General features: G+C 35.3%; 1 protein-coding gene across 2 annotated transcripts in view; it reads right to left on the bottom strand.

Moving 5' to 3' along the window:
- Positions 1–10070, bottom strand: part of LOC106461792 (synaptotagmin-1-like) — a 91066-nt gene extending 80996 nt beyond the window's left edge. For both annotated transcript variants that reach the window (XM_013921648.2, XM_022388863.1), the window contains exon 1: positions 9931–10070. The gene's annotated coding sequence lies outside the window, so the exon portion shown is untranslated. The remainder of the gene's footprint in view (positions 1–9930) is intronic.
- Between the last annotated feature and the right edge of the window lie 2941 nt (positions 10071–13011).

Genomic DNA, 13011 nt, shown 5'->3' with positions numbered 1-13011 from the left:
CCTTATGTTTATTCATACATTTCAGGACACTGTTGAACGTTTCTGCACAGTTTATTGTAATTACTGATGTAAAAGAGTACAACCAATGTTCTTCTAAAACCCATAAACAAGAATGTTCTGTGATGGTCTTTTCTAAGTGTGCTTCAAAATAATCAACAAATGTAAGAAGGCTCCACTTAAATTTAAACACCATGTACATTTTTAGTTTCATTATCTATACACTTTATTATCCTTTCTTGTCCTTCCGTATTTAGAAATCCAAAATTTCAGGTCGTGAAGAATATGGTTCCAACAGTGAAACAACTTCGATTTAGGCAACTTTCATTATCAATCGTCTGCTCCCTGTCTGTGAAAAAGTGGAATATACACTTTCTTCAGTGTTAGCCACCAACTAGTTAAGGCGTGGTAAAAAATCTGTGTGACTGTTAATTTGTCTTGTCATAGAACGAAGTTACTGAAAATCAATTAACAAACGGAGACGTAACAATACTGTTTGTTTTGAATTTCGAGCAAAGCTACACGAGGGCTATCTGCGCTAGCTGTCCCTAATTTAGCAGTGTAAGACTAGAAGGAAGGCAGCTAGTCATCACCACTCACCGCCAACTCTTGGGCTACTCTTTTACTATCGAATAGTGGGATTGACCGTCACATTATAATGCCTTCACGGCTGAAAGAGCGAGCATGTTTTGATGGTTCGGGGATTTAAGGAGAAACTCATAATTTCTGCTGCATTCTAACTTCGACTACTGTGACGCAACGTTTCTAGAACTATCATGTACTTTGGCGAATGTTCTAGTTCTTACTAGATATAGGGTAGGCTGGTATATAAAAGAGGGGAAGGTAATGTGTGCGTAGATAGTGAGTAACTGATCTGCAGTCAGAAGTATTATTGAGCACGTTCGTCGTTAATAGCGTTTGTTTAGCGCGATTGTTGAAGTTGAGTGTATCTGTAAAGTTGTATTCGGAAGGAATAAACCAGTTTTTATTAAGAAAGAACTTGTGTCGCTTAAGTTTCGTCGTTTTTAGTTTGTTTTCTTAATCATTTCTAATGTATTCATAAGAACAGAAAGAAAAAAGGGAGAAATATCAAAGATTAAGTTATTAACTAATTTTCCACATTAAATGTGATTTAGAATAACACACAACTATTTTGCATTGTTTCAGAATTTCGCTCAAAGTTGCACAAAGGGTAGTATAACATAACGGTCCCTAATTTTCATCTGACATACTAGAGGGAAGGCAGCTACTAGTCAACAGTACCTATCCCCAACTGTTGAACTACTCTAGTTTGTTTATAGTTAAGCACAAAGCTAAACAAGGGGCTATCTGTGCTCTGCCCACCACGGGTATCGAAACCCGGATTCTAGCGTTGTAAGTCCACAGACACACCGCTGTGCCACTGGAGAGCTAGAGAGATTTGACTGGCACTCGTAACTCACCCGCCGCCCCGTTGTGCGGAGTACGTGTTTGCGGCAATGCGTCGCTTATCATGTATCCTCGGATTTACAGTCCGGGCGTGTTAACTACTAGGCCACGCACAGTCCCTCAAAAAAACAAAGAGGGTGAACACAACAGATACTTTCAACAGGTGTTGCTTCCCAGTGACTCAGCGGTTAGTGTGTGGGCTTATAACGCTAAATATAGGTTTTCGATACTCGTGGTGGTAACAGCACAGATAACCCATTGTGTAGCTGTGTGTTTAAATTACAAATCTCAGATGCGGGTTGAATCGAGTCTGTAAAATATATTGGTTTTACTTTTCTGCAAGTTATGCTGCCTGAAGGTATAAGACGTGCACTGTACGAGTTGTGCAAGGAACTGTTGCGTCATCGAGTCACATGCTCTTCATTAATTCATGAATTATAATATAATTAACTTTGTAAGCAACGCCATGTCTGCATTGTAACATGTTTCGTGTTGGTTTAAAACATCAAAAGTCATTTCGACAGTTTGAACGTTTGTTTCTTTTTTAATTATATTACGTACAATTATACGAGCATAGAACACAGCCAAACTCAATAAAACGTTGGCAGAAAAAAAAGGAAATTAGACGCTATAGATATTTAATATATATCACAAGAATATAAGTTCGTTTTCTATCCTTTTTCTCAGTGTAGTTTTTCTTATCTCTAACAGTCTGATAGTCTAATGTATTATTAATAACACGTTTTATACAAACTTCCATTAATCTTCAATGTATATAGAAGATGAGCTTTTTTACCCAAACTAAAGCCCCTTGGTGACTCAGTTGCAAGTCTGAGGGCTTATAACGCTACGGGCAAAGCACAGATTATGTAGCTTTGAGCTCCACAACAAACAAAACCCAAACTAAAGTAGATATACTGGTGGTTTAGTTTCTTAGGTAAATATACAGCTCAGGGTTTTTCTGACAATTACTGTTACGTTTAACAAACTATTATTCTAAAATAAAGAAAGAAAATGTACAATGACATTACAGAACAAATTATCTAAACTTGACATTCCACTATTGAAAAAGTTGTAAGTTTGTTTGATTTAGCGCAAAGTTGCGTAATAGGCTATCTGTGCTCTATCCACCACTGACATTCGAACCCTGGATTTTAGCGTTGTAAGGTTCGTAAAGCTATTGCTGACCCACCAGGGAACAAACAAAAAATTATACTTGAGTCTTGGTACTATAATTCTTAAAAAAGGCTTAAAGGCTCCAAATATTTATTGTTTTTAACCTTTGACTCTCGGTGAGTTTATGGATTTACAACGCTAATATCCGGGGTTTGATCACCCGTGGTGGACAGAGCACGGATAGCCCATTATGTGGCTTTGCGCTGGAATAAATAAAACAACCCTTCTTTCCTCATACTCTCAAACACACCACATTGTAATACAATCTTTATCAGTTTTCTCAGTCACGGTTAAACCTTTTTCTTCTTCTTCTGAGCGCGAAGCGAATTGCTTGTTTTTACCTTTCTAATAGTTTGTTTATGAGGTCGAATTTAGAATTTTCGGTCAACTGGACAAGAAATATATAGCTTCAAGTGTAAAGTCCACTTATCACTCCTAAATGTATCAAGAAGTCACGTTCGTTAGATTGTGCAGCTTGTAACTTGTGTGTTGAAGTAGTGAATAAACCCTGTTTGAGTTAGAATCTACAACTACTTGTCTCTTTAGTCATTTAATGATGCAACCAAAACAAAAGAAGATGGGGAAGAAAAGTTTTTTTTTTGTCTGTTTTAGATCAAAGCTACATTGGGTTGTCTGCTATGTCCACCGCGGGGAATCGAGCCCCGGATTTTAGCGTTGTAAGTCCGTAACAAAAATACAAGTTTACATTATTATCTTCATCTGCTAACTCGTCCAATTATTACATTGACGATTGTCATATAGGTGAATATGAACGTTATATATAATTTCTTGTCTTTCCTGATCCTATAGAATGGTTCTAAAAAGCAGAAACGCGTTGTGTTTAAATGTATCGTGCAGGCACTGTTTTCAAAATGAAACGTTAACTTTCCGATCTCAAGATATTGCATGGGTGGGTGGGTATAGGAATATTCACTGTTCATCATATATATGTTTTCAAGATTGAGTATTATAACGTAAACACTTTAAAAATGGTTTCCCAGATAGCCAAGGAGCCAAAAAATTCATTCTGGAGAAGAAATCGCGTTGAAACACTCAACCAAAACTTTTCTTTTCGAAACACATTTAATCTAAACCGTTATTTGACAAAAATATCTCTGTGTGAGCGTCTCCGCTTATAACTAGCGAACCGCTGTACCGATCGTCACTAAACCTGGCGTATACCCTTAGGAGCCCCGAGAAATGACATGTGAGAGTAAGTGTTCGAATCTGACCTTCCTATAACGGTCCTTATGTTTTCTCCGTGCATTGTTTTCAGTTATAACTAGCGAGGCCGCTGGACCGATTGTCACCAAACCTAACATGTACCCTTAGGATTTTCCGGAAAGTTATATGGGCGGGGAGCTTTCGGATTAGAATTTTCTATGTATGTCATCCCCGCGAGCCCTTTCCTGAGCACTGAAAGGGTTCGCCAGCTAGTATACCATTATTATACAACATCAAATGTTTGAGCGGTGCGCCTTTTACCAAGCCTGGTCTACAATAAGTAAGCCGTGTTCCAATTTGTTTTCAATGTCAACTACATTACAACAAATACTATTTTGCTTTTGATGGAATAATCAAAACACCAAAACGTGAGACGGACACAATAGCAAGTATAGGAAATGTAACTACTAAAAGATATAAACCCATACCTTTGAGAACTGTAAACGAATGTTAAAACCCTGAAACAAGTCACCTCACAGACTTAAACACTATGGAAATATCTTTCAGATGGTGCATACAATAAATAGTAAAGTAATCCACATAAATTTATCGATTATGTACATAATATAAAAATAATCAGCAAACTGGAGAGTACTTGGTTCTTGTGAACCTCACACCTTAGTGTTGTTGTTGTTTCGGGAAGATACATTTGTAACTGTATAAGGTAAAATAAAATCCAATGATTGACCTAGTGATCAGCGTCTTAAGCTGAAAATCGAGGAGTGTAGGGTATATCGAGGAGTGTAGGGTAGTTCGCCAATAAATGGGTTCCGTAGTTTCATCTGTTAGCATTGTTATAAAAATGATAGTCTGTTCCATTATTCGGTTTAAAAAGTTGAACAAAGCTCTTGTGGCGGTGGGTGCTGCTGGCTTCCTGCCTTACCTCTGGTCAGTAGCTCAAAATTACGACAGCTGTACCTGGACCCTGTGGGTCTCTGATCTGGTCGTTTAGATCATGTGTGCATATCGATCCTGCTCAGGTTGAAAATTTCAATTGTTATATATATATTTATATGAGGGTTAACACTCCTTAATGAAAACTCTAATTCTTACAGACTTCTGGTAGAACAGCGGTAAGTCTAAGGACTTATTACGCTAAAATCCTATGTTCTATTTCCCGCAGCAGACACAATAGATAGCCCAATGTGGCTTTGCTCTAAAACAACCAAACCAGTTCTTATATGTGAAGATTTTCCGCTCCGTAATGAAAGTTCCAGTTTCTGTATATGAGGATTATCACTCTGTAATGAAAACTCCAATTCTTATATATGAGGATTTTCACTCCGCAAAGAAAATTCCAATTAACGTGTATAAACATTATCACTCTATAATGAATATTTCAATTTCTGTGTATGAGGGTTATAAATCCGTAATGACAGTCCCAATTCCTATATATGAGGATTATCATTTTGAATTGAAAATTCCAATTCCTATAAACGAGGAAGTGTGCAGATTGAAAAAAAAAAGTTTAAGTAAAATGTACTAGGCAGGAGACACAATACAGCTAACAGCAAAAAGACCTTCAGTGATAAAAGTTTAAGTTTCATAATTAGTGAATTGTAGTAAAGAATAATTTGGGTCGAGAAGAACACAGCATGAAAGATACTATGTTGTCAAGATTTATGGATTTTATTCTCTATGTAAAGTCGAGACGGCTGAGTCTGTTATGTGATCATTAGCCAAATCAAATGATATGTCCACTTCCATCCTTATCTTGTATGGTTCCTTTTTACAAGTCCAGTAGTCAGCCGTACATAGCTTTTATATTTAGCTATTTTTTTCCTAATACTTGATTGTTTAATTTTTTATAAGATGGTGTACGTGGGTTACTAGGTTACAGAGTGTATTCTAAAGTTTTATACGTTTTGCACAGAATAATAATAAAATAGGTTGTCAAAGATCGAGAAGACTGTTTTGCTCTGTCAAATGATGATAAAATTATAGTTCCTGCTAGAACTAGGAAGGCGCTAGACTTGTTGAAGAAAGATGATGATAAACGAAAATATGAAATCTCGGTTTTGGCTGTTCGCTCCTTTTCGACTTTGGAACGCTGTAGATATCTGAAAAACGGAATATACACCGGAGATAGAGCGACTATGCCAGGTAGCTCTTCATATCTAGCTTCTGATACCTGTAGATAAGAAAATCCAGACGACTTTTGTATTGCTTTAATATGGGCGTCCGTGCCATCTCTAGATAGAGAATGCTAGCGTACTCTCAGATATTTCCGTGTAAACCTATGTCTGCTAGCTCCAGCTGCCCGTTTTATAAACCTAGAGTGAAAAATCGAATAAAAACACTGCATGTTATTACCTATTTACTCTTAAAACAATGCCTGATTTTACCCCTCGACTTATACACAGATTCAAAGGTTTAACCGAAACTCAGTTGTTCATTTAACCTTTGTTTGCTTTTTTTTATTTTTTGAGTAAGTGCGTTGACATCGTGCCATTTACTGCGTTACAATAACATATTTGTAATTGTATGACCTGTCTCGATTCTTCAAAACAAGAAGTTATTTATCTCAAATGCTAGTTACAACTGATTAAAACATTTTGTATTTGAAATGTATTGATCTCATACGTCTTACTAAAATATTAATAATATTGTGTCAAAAAAGTTAGTGTCTGTAACGTACAATAATTCTGTTAACATGTTTTATAGTAGATCACTAAATCTTAAAGTTTAGTATTTTTTGTAATAGAAAAGGAGTTCAACTGTGATGAAAACTTTGTAAAGTTGTTCATTATATGTTTGTGACTTAAGTTATTCTGCATTGAGTTGTTTGTAGCGTTTAAAGAGCATAAAAAACTACACTTGTGGTTGTATTGTTTGCCCCAGAGCGCAGGTTAGCACAGTTTAAAAATAACTTCTAAGAACTTCTTTACAAAAGTAACATTTTGGACTTGCTTGACAATAGAGGTTGTTTTATACACTGAACCGCAAAGAAATATACTTAATGTGCTCAAAAAATCCAGAATCGTCTTATATACCAGCAAATACTGTATTTATATATCACTGTCAAACGACCTAATACATCTGTCCAATTATTTCAACCAAAGATAAAAAACTACATATTTTGACCATTTCTTTATAATTTTATAAGTGAACATAAGAGAGAAAAATAACCGTCTATCCGTAGATGAGTATCATTCAGGAAAGATTTACAAGTTTCGTGTAAAACAGAATGTTTTAGCTTGGTGATGTCACAAAATCCCGACACCGAACATGCTCGCCCTTTCAGCTGTATGGGCGTTATAATGTGACGGTCAATCTAAGTTTTGGTAAAAGATTAGCTCCAGAGTTAGCAGTAGGTGTTGTTGTTTGTAATTAAGCACAAAGCTATACAATGTGCTATCTGTGCTCTGCCCACCACGGGTGTCTAAACCCGGTTTCTAACGTTGTAAGTCCGCAGAAATACCGCTGTGCCACTAGGGAGCAGGTAGTGTTGATTATCTCTAGTATTATCGCTTCTAAATTAGGGACAGTTAGCACAGATTGTACTCAAGTAGCTATGAGAGAAATTCAGTAAAGAAACAAACAAATAAAAGATGTTACTAAAAGATATACTCGATGTAAAACAGCCATGTAGGATATATATGTCGTCACATTTAGTGTTTTGTCCCTATATATCGACTCGAAAAAATATTATGAAACCAAAATACAAAAAAAAGGAGTTAGCTTTTTAACTCGTGAGTTTTATATTTATTAGCGAGTCTAAATGTTTACGTTATTAAGTTTCTCAATTTTTTATTTATCCTTTAATCTAATAAGTATGCATATATGTGTGTGTGTGTGTGTGTGCATAAAGCTACACTGTACTATATATTTGTGGGAAAGGGAGATATATCTCAATATCTACCTACGTTTTAGTAATATACTGTAGAACCACGTGATTAGGAACGGATTTTTCCAAATAACGACACACCTACGGTTCACAGTTCTCAAGCTATGGTTTGAAGACAAATATTATTGGTGGATAGGTAGCCCATTTGTAGCTCAATGATCTAGCCGAACTGGATCTCATGGGAACATCATAGGATCCAGGACTTTTAACAAAATTATGAAGCGTCCCTAATCACCCACTATGAAGTGATTATAGTGACGAACATTAAAAATTACCTGTAGTCCCATTTTCTCCATTTGTGGAGTGTATAGGAAGAACCAAAATATGTTTAAAAACCTACAAATTTACAAAATATGCACATATAATCCCACATATTTAACAATAAAGATCGAAAAATATCCACCAGACCCCAAAGGTTATGAAAAGGAGGTAAACAGGTGTATGGTATAATATAAGAAATCATGAAAATCAGGCTGTATCAGCTATGAAAGTAGTGTTGTGCTGCACTGAAAGATTAGACTATGAACTAAATACACTCTGATAATCAGACCAATAGTTCCTTTAAAATTAATAGTTAGTGGATTTCATCCCTAATCATGAAAATCAGGCTGTATCAGCTATGAAAGTAGTGTTGTGCTGCACTGAAAGATTAGACTAGGAATATGAACTAAATACACTGCTAACTATTAATTTTAAAGGAACTATTGGTCTGATTATCATCTGAATTGAAATATAGTCCACCTGGACTAAGTTATGTCTATACTTGTGATGATTACCATAGTAATTGTATTCGGTGGACAAGACAGTGGTAATACATTCGACATCATGTTCAAAGTGAATAAAATACCGTATAAAATAAGCTTGACATTTCTGATACTTACAAGAAACGCTCAACTAATTCAGATCTCCCAATTATCAGTATTGAAGAATTATGTGGTGCTTCATCATTTTATCATAAGACAAATCGTTTAAGGGTGACTCGGCTGATTAAATAGATGTGATTCATAACAAGTGATCACAAGCTGTTGTTTTTTAAAGTCTGGGATAAAATATTATGTAGAGCAATGTTAAGCTTCTTAAAATCTTAGGGTACTTTGAAAACAACGTTTCGTTTCGCCATACTGGTGTATGTGCTTTCCATTTCCTTAAATTGAACAGGTGTAGTTTAAAAACTTCTCATTGGAGGATACTAGCCATAATAAGTTAGTGCATTTATTCTTTATATTATTTAGAAGGTTATTGTAAAACGAGGCGATTAGGGATGAAATCCATGAAAACAAGTGTTAACTTAGTCCAGGTGGGTCTATATTTAAATTCAGATGAAAACAAGTGTTAACTTAGTCCAGGTGTGTCTATATTTAAATTCAGATGAAAACAAGTGTTAACTTAGTCCAGGTGTGTCTCTATTTAAATTCAGATGACAGCAAGTGTTTAGAAAACTTTTGAGTTTAATAAGCTTTCAAAGTTCAGGATATTTTCTTGATTATACATAATCTAATTTCGCACAAAATTAGAAAAACTGGGCTATCACTGAAGTATTGTTTATTTGCAATTAAGCACAAAGCTACACAATGGGCTACCCTCTGCTCTGCCCGCCACGGGTATCGAAACCCGGTTTCTAGCGTTGTAACCCGCAGACATACCGCTGTGCCACTGAGGGGCGTCACTGAAGTAAAAGAGAAGTGTTCATCCCTCTGATCTCTCTACTTTTGGGAAATACACGTTTTACAAGACGATCTATGTTAAATATTTACGATGATAGTCAAAAAGACTATGTCACCAAACCAAAAAGTGACATCGTTAAACGACCAGTAGCAGTTTTACATAAAGGATATTCTCCGCGTTTAGCTTTTTAAGTTAATGTTTTTAAGTAAAAAATAAAAAATACAACTTAGAATGAACAAAATGCAGTACCGCAAATCTCCCAATCTGAGAAACAAAGAGAATGTTATTGAAGCCCAAAGGTGAAAGAAAAACAACAACAAATGAGTTAGAAATTTGTATTATTAGCCCGAATGTAAATAGCAAATAGATAAATTTCAGAAGTTTTCTTTTAATGTTTTTTTTTTTTTGCATAATTCCATTTTTATGTAAAAAGAAGCTGTGAAATATTCTGTGGTTTGTGCGTTTTGAGTGTGTCACGTATACTTTATAGAAGTTCCAGTATATCATATCATGTTAATGAATGTAGCCCTAACTTCCCTGAATCTTATAAAATATTTAACTTCGAGATGTTAAGGCACGGAATATTTACTTACATGTCCTTAACCCTGCATCCACATGCTAGTCAGGTCTTATGTTCTCAGGTGTTTACGCTTTTCTGCGAATTCTGTATCCTTGCGCTACCAAAAGTACGAAAGAAGAGCTCGCGTGCGGAACTCGCGAAATGCACATTGGTAGAAAGATTTGACTAAAAAAAACAACTTAACATCGATTTATCGTCCGTGTGATGTCTTTTATCTCCTGTGACACGTGACCTGTGCTAACCAACCAATGAGGACTCGCAGTGTAATAGAGTTAGCAAAAAGAGCACACTGCATACAATATACACAAATATTATATTCAAGTTCACTTAAAAACACACTCATGTTCAAATATATGAACCAGTAATGAAGTCGTAAAGCAAACTTAACATTACTTTATTAAATATAGACTGTAACAGACATGGAAAAGAATATGTCAATTGACATTGTTCAAACTGTCAATAACTATGTATTGGAAAGACAGAGTTTCTTAATATTGAGCCCCCCCCCCCCCCAGTGGAACAGCGGTGTGTCTATGGACTTACAACGCTAGAAATCGGGTTTCGATACATGTGGTGGACAGAGCGCAGATAGCCTATTGTGTAACTTTATGCTTAACTACAAACAAACGAACTTATTACTGAAAATGATAATTTCTTTCAGCGTATAAAGATTATTTTATATGAATAACGTCATAAAACTACAATAAACAAATATAATGAATAGAATAAACTAGTTCACGATGATAACTTGGTTTATTGAATTTTACCAGTAATATTAGCTCTAGTTTTGTAAAGTTCTAAATGCTGACGGCAGTTAAACAAAAATACAAAATGAAAATCCATCTTTTTTTAATTCTTTGGTCAGAGTTTCAACTCCTAACCTTGTTGGGATTATAGCAAACGGTGCATGAATTTATAATTATGTATGCTATTCCCCAAGAGGGCTAGATTTTCATCGTTTACTTTCGGCTATTTGCACAAAATACTCAGTGGCTATCTGCTCAATTGATAGCATGTTTGAAGTTTCGCACAAAGCTACACAATGGGTATCGAAACCCGGTTTGTATGTGTTTGTATCGTTTATTTGATCTTCTGTTTGCTGTGTGATTGATTTTTGAACGCTATAGTTTCGAATGACTATCGGAACAACTGTATTAGAAATAAGAAAAAAGGAAAAGAACGATAATACAACTTCAGCAAAAAAGAGTAGTGTATGAAAGTTACGAAATCAACTATTAGTAATTATATAATTATACTCAAGATATTTGAACTTTGACTATTATGAGTCTTCCCCTTTCGATTCAAACAATCCGATTCTTTGTAATTAAGCACAAAACTACACAATTGGCTATCTGTGCTCTGTCCACCACGGGTATCGAAACCCGGATTCTAGCGTAGTAAGTCCGCAGACAAACCGCTGTGGGGGGCCCAAACAATCGGAAACAACCCTTATGAGTCCCCTTTCATTTTTATTTCAACTTATCTCAATTGGTTTCTACAAGTGCCCACTGTCATTATAATTTAACCAGTGGTTAAGTTCGTTCAATAAGTTTGTTTGTTGTTAAGCACAAAGCTACACAATGGGCTGTTTGTGCTCTGCTCACCGCGAGTATCGAAACCCGATTTTTAGCGTTATAAGCCCTCATACCTACCGCTGAGCCACTGGCTAGTACGTTTTCAATGATAAAATGATATTACGCAAAAAAAAAACTGTTTTAATTGATCGTGAATATTCACATGTCTTCATAGATTATACCACTTATTAATAAAACTGTGATTATTTTATATCATTCAACTAGATTTCATTAAGAACGAGATAATATTAGTTGCTTAATCATTTTTAGCATCTAACTATCTATATATTTGGTCGTTGCTACGTGATTCTGCCTTGGAGAAACCCTATATATATACATACGTATTAACATAACTTACATTATATTCTTATCATTTATATAAGAGTAAACTAATACACGCCAGGGACTAATTGGCAGCTTAGAACACTCAGTCTATATGTCACGTCAACGTTCACGAGCATTTAATAATCCAGTTACGAATCTTTATAAATATGATTGTGGATTTGTACACAATATTCACTGTTATAAACTGATTCCATGGTGTATTGGCTTATAATTTTATCCAGTGTTTTGAATGTTTTATTGGGGTTTCCATTATATAAATTAATCCATATTACACATCACATTTCCATGATAATATGAAATACAATTTCCATCAGAGATTTTGGTGTATTATTTTATTGTAAAAGATTATACCATTTTCATAACTTACCCAATTCTTCGATGACGTTTTGTTGTTGTTGTTTTTTACTAACTCCAATTTACCGGTCCCCAGTGGCACAGCAGTATGTCTACGGACTTACAACGCTAGAATCCGGGTTTCGATACCCGTAGTGGGCAGAGCACAGATAGCCCATTGTGTAGCTTTGTGCTTAACTACACACAACAACTAATTTACCGATATTTAGCAAATATTCCAGCGATTACCTAAAGAGCCATTTCTAGAGAACTGACAATAATTTTTGGTTCTATATTAGCGGTTTAATTCATGATGGTTAAATAGAATAGCGTAGCAATCAATAAATGTAAAGCTGTATGTCTTTGTTAAATATTTAAATTATAATTTGTTCTACACTTTCACTACTGCGAACTCACAAATAGAATTGACTAACAATTATATCAACTAAGCCTTCTGAAGATCCATGTAATAAGCATACTAATTAAAGTTTTATTTCGAGTTAGTATTGACTTTTTTGTCTTTTGGATACTCGTGTTCAACATTAATCATGTGACAATTACCGTGTGGAATCTTCTACACTGAAGTCGTTTCTGTAAGTTGGGCGGGTATCATTGTCTGACGGATAATAATCAAAATATTCAAATAAGATTAATACAATGATCAATATTTAGGAAAATCCCCAAAAGATCTGTTCTGAATTTAGAAATTGTATTTGTACTAAAAAGATTCCGGCGGTAAACTTGAGGATTTATAACGCTAAAATTCGGTGTTTGATCACTGCATTGGGCGCATCGCAGATAACCTGTTGAGCTATTTTCTGCTCAAACAAGCAGACTATAAC

This window comes from Limulus polyphemus, unplaced genomic scaffold (genome assembly GCF_000517525.1).
Source record: "Limulus polyphemus unplaced genomic scaffold, Limulus_polyphemus-2.1.2 Scaffold1032, whole genome shotgun sequence".
Lineage (NCBI taxonomy): Eukaryota > Metazoa > Arthropoda > Merostomata > Xiphosura > Limulidae > Limulus > Limulus polyphemus.
Note: the sequence above shows the minus strand (reverse complement) of the source record. Positions and strands in the feature narration are given on the sequence as shown.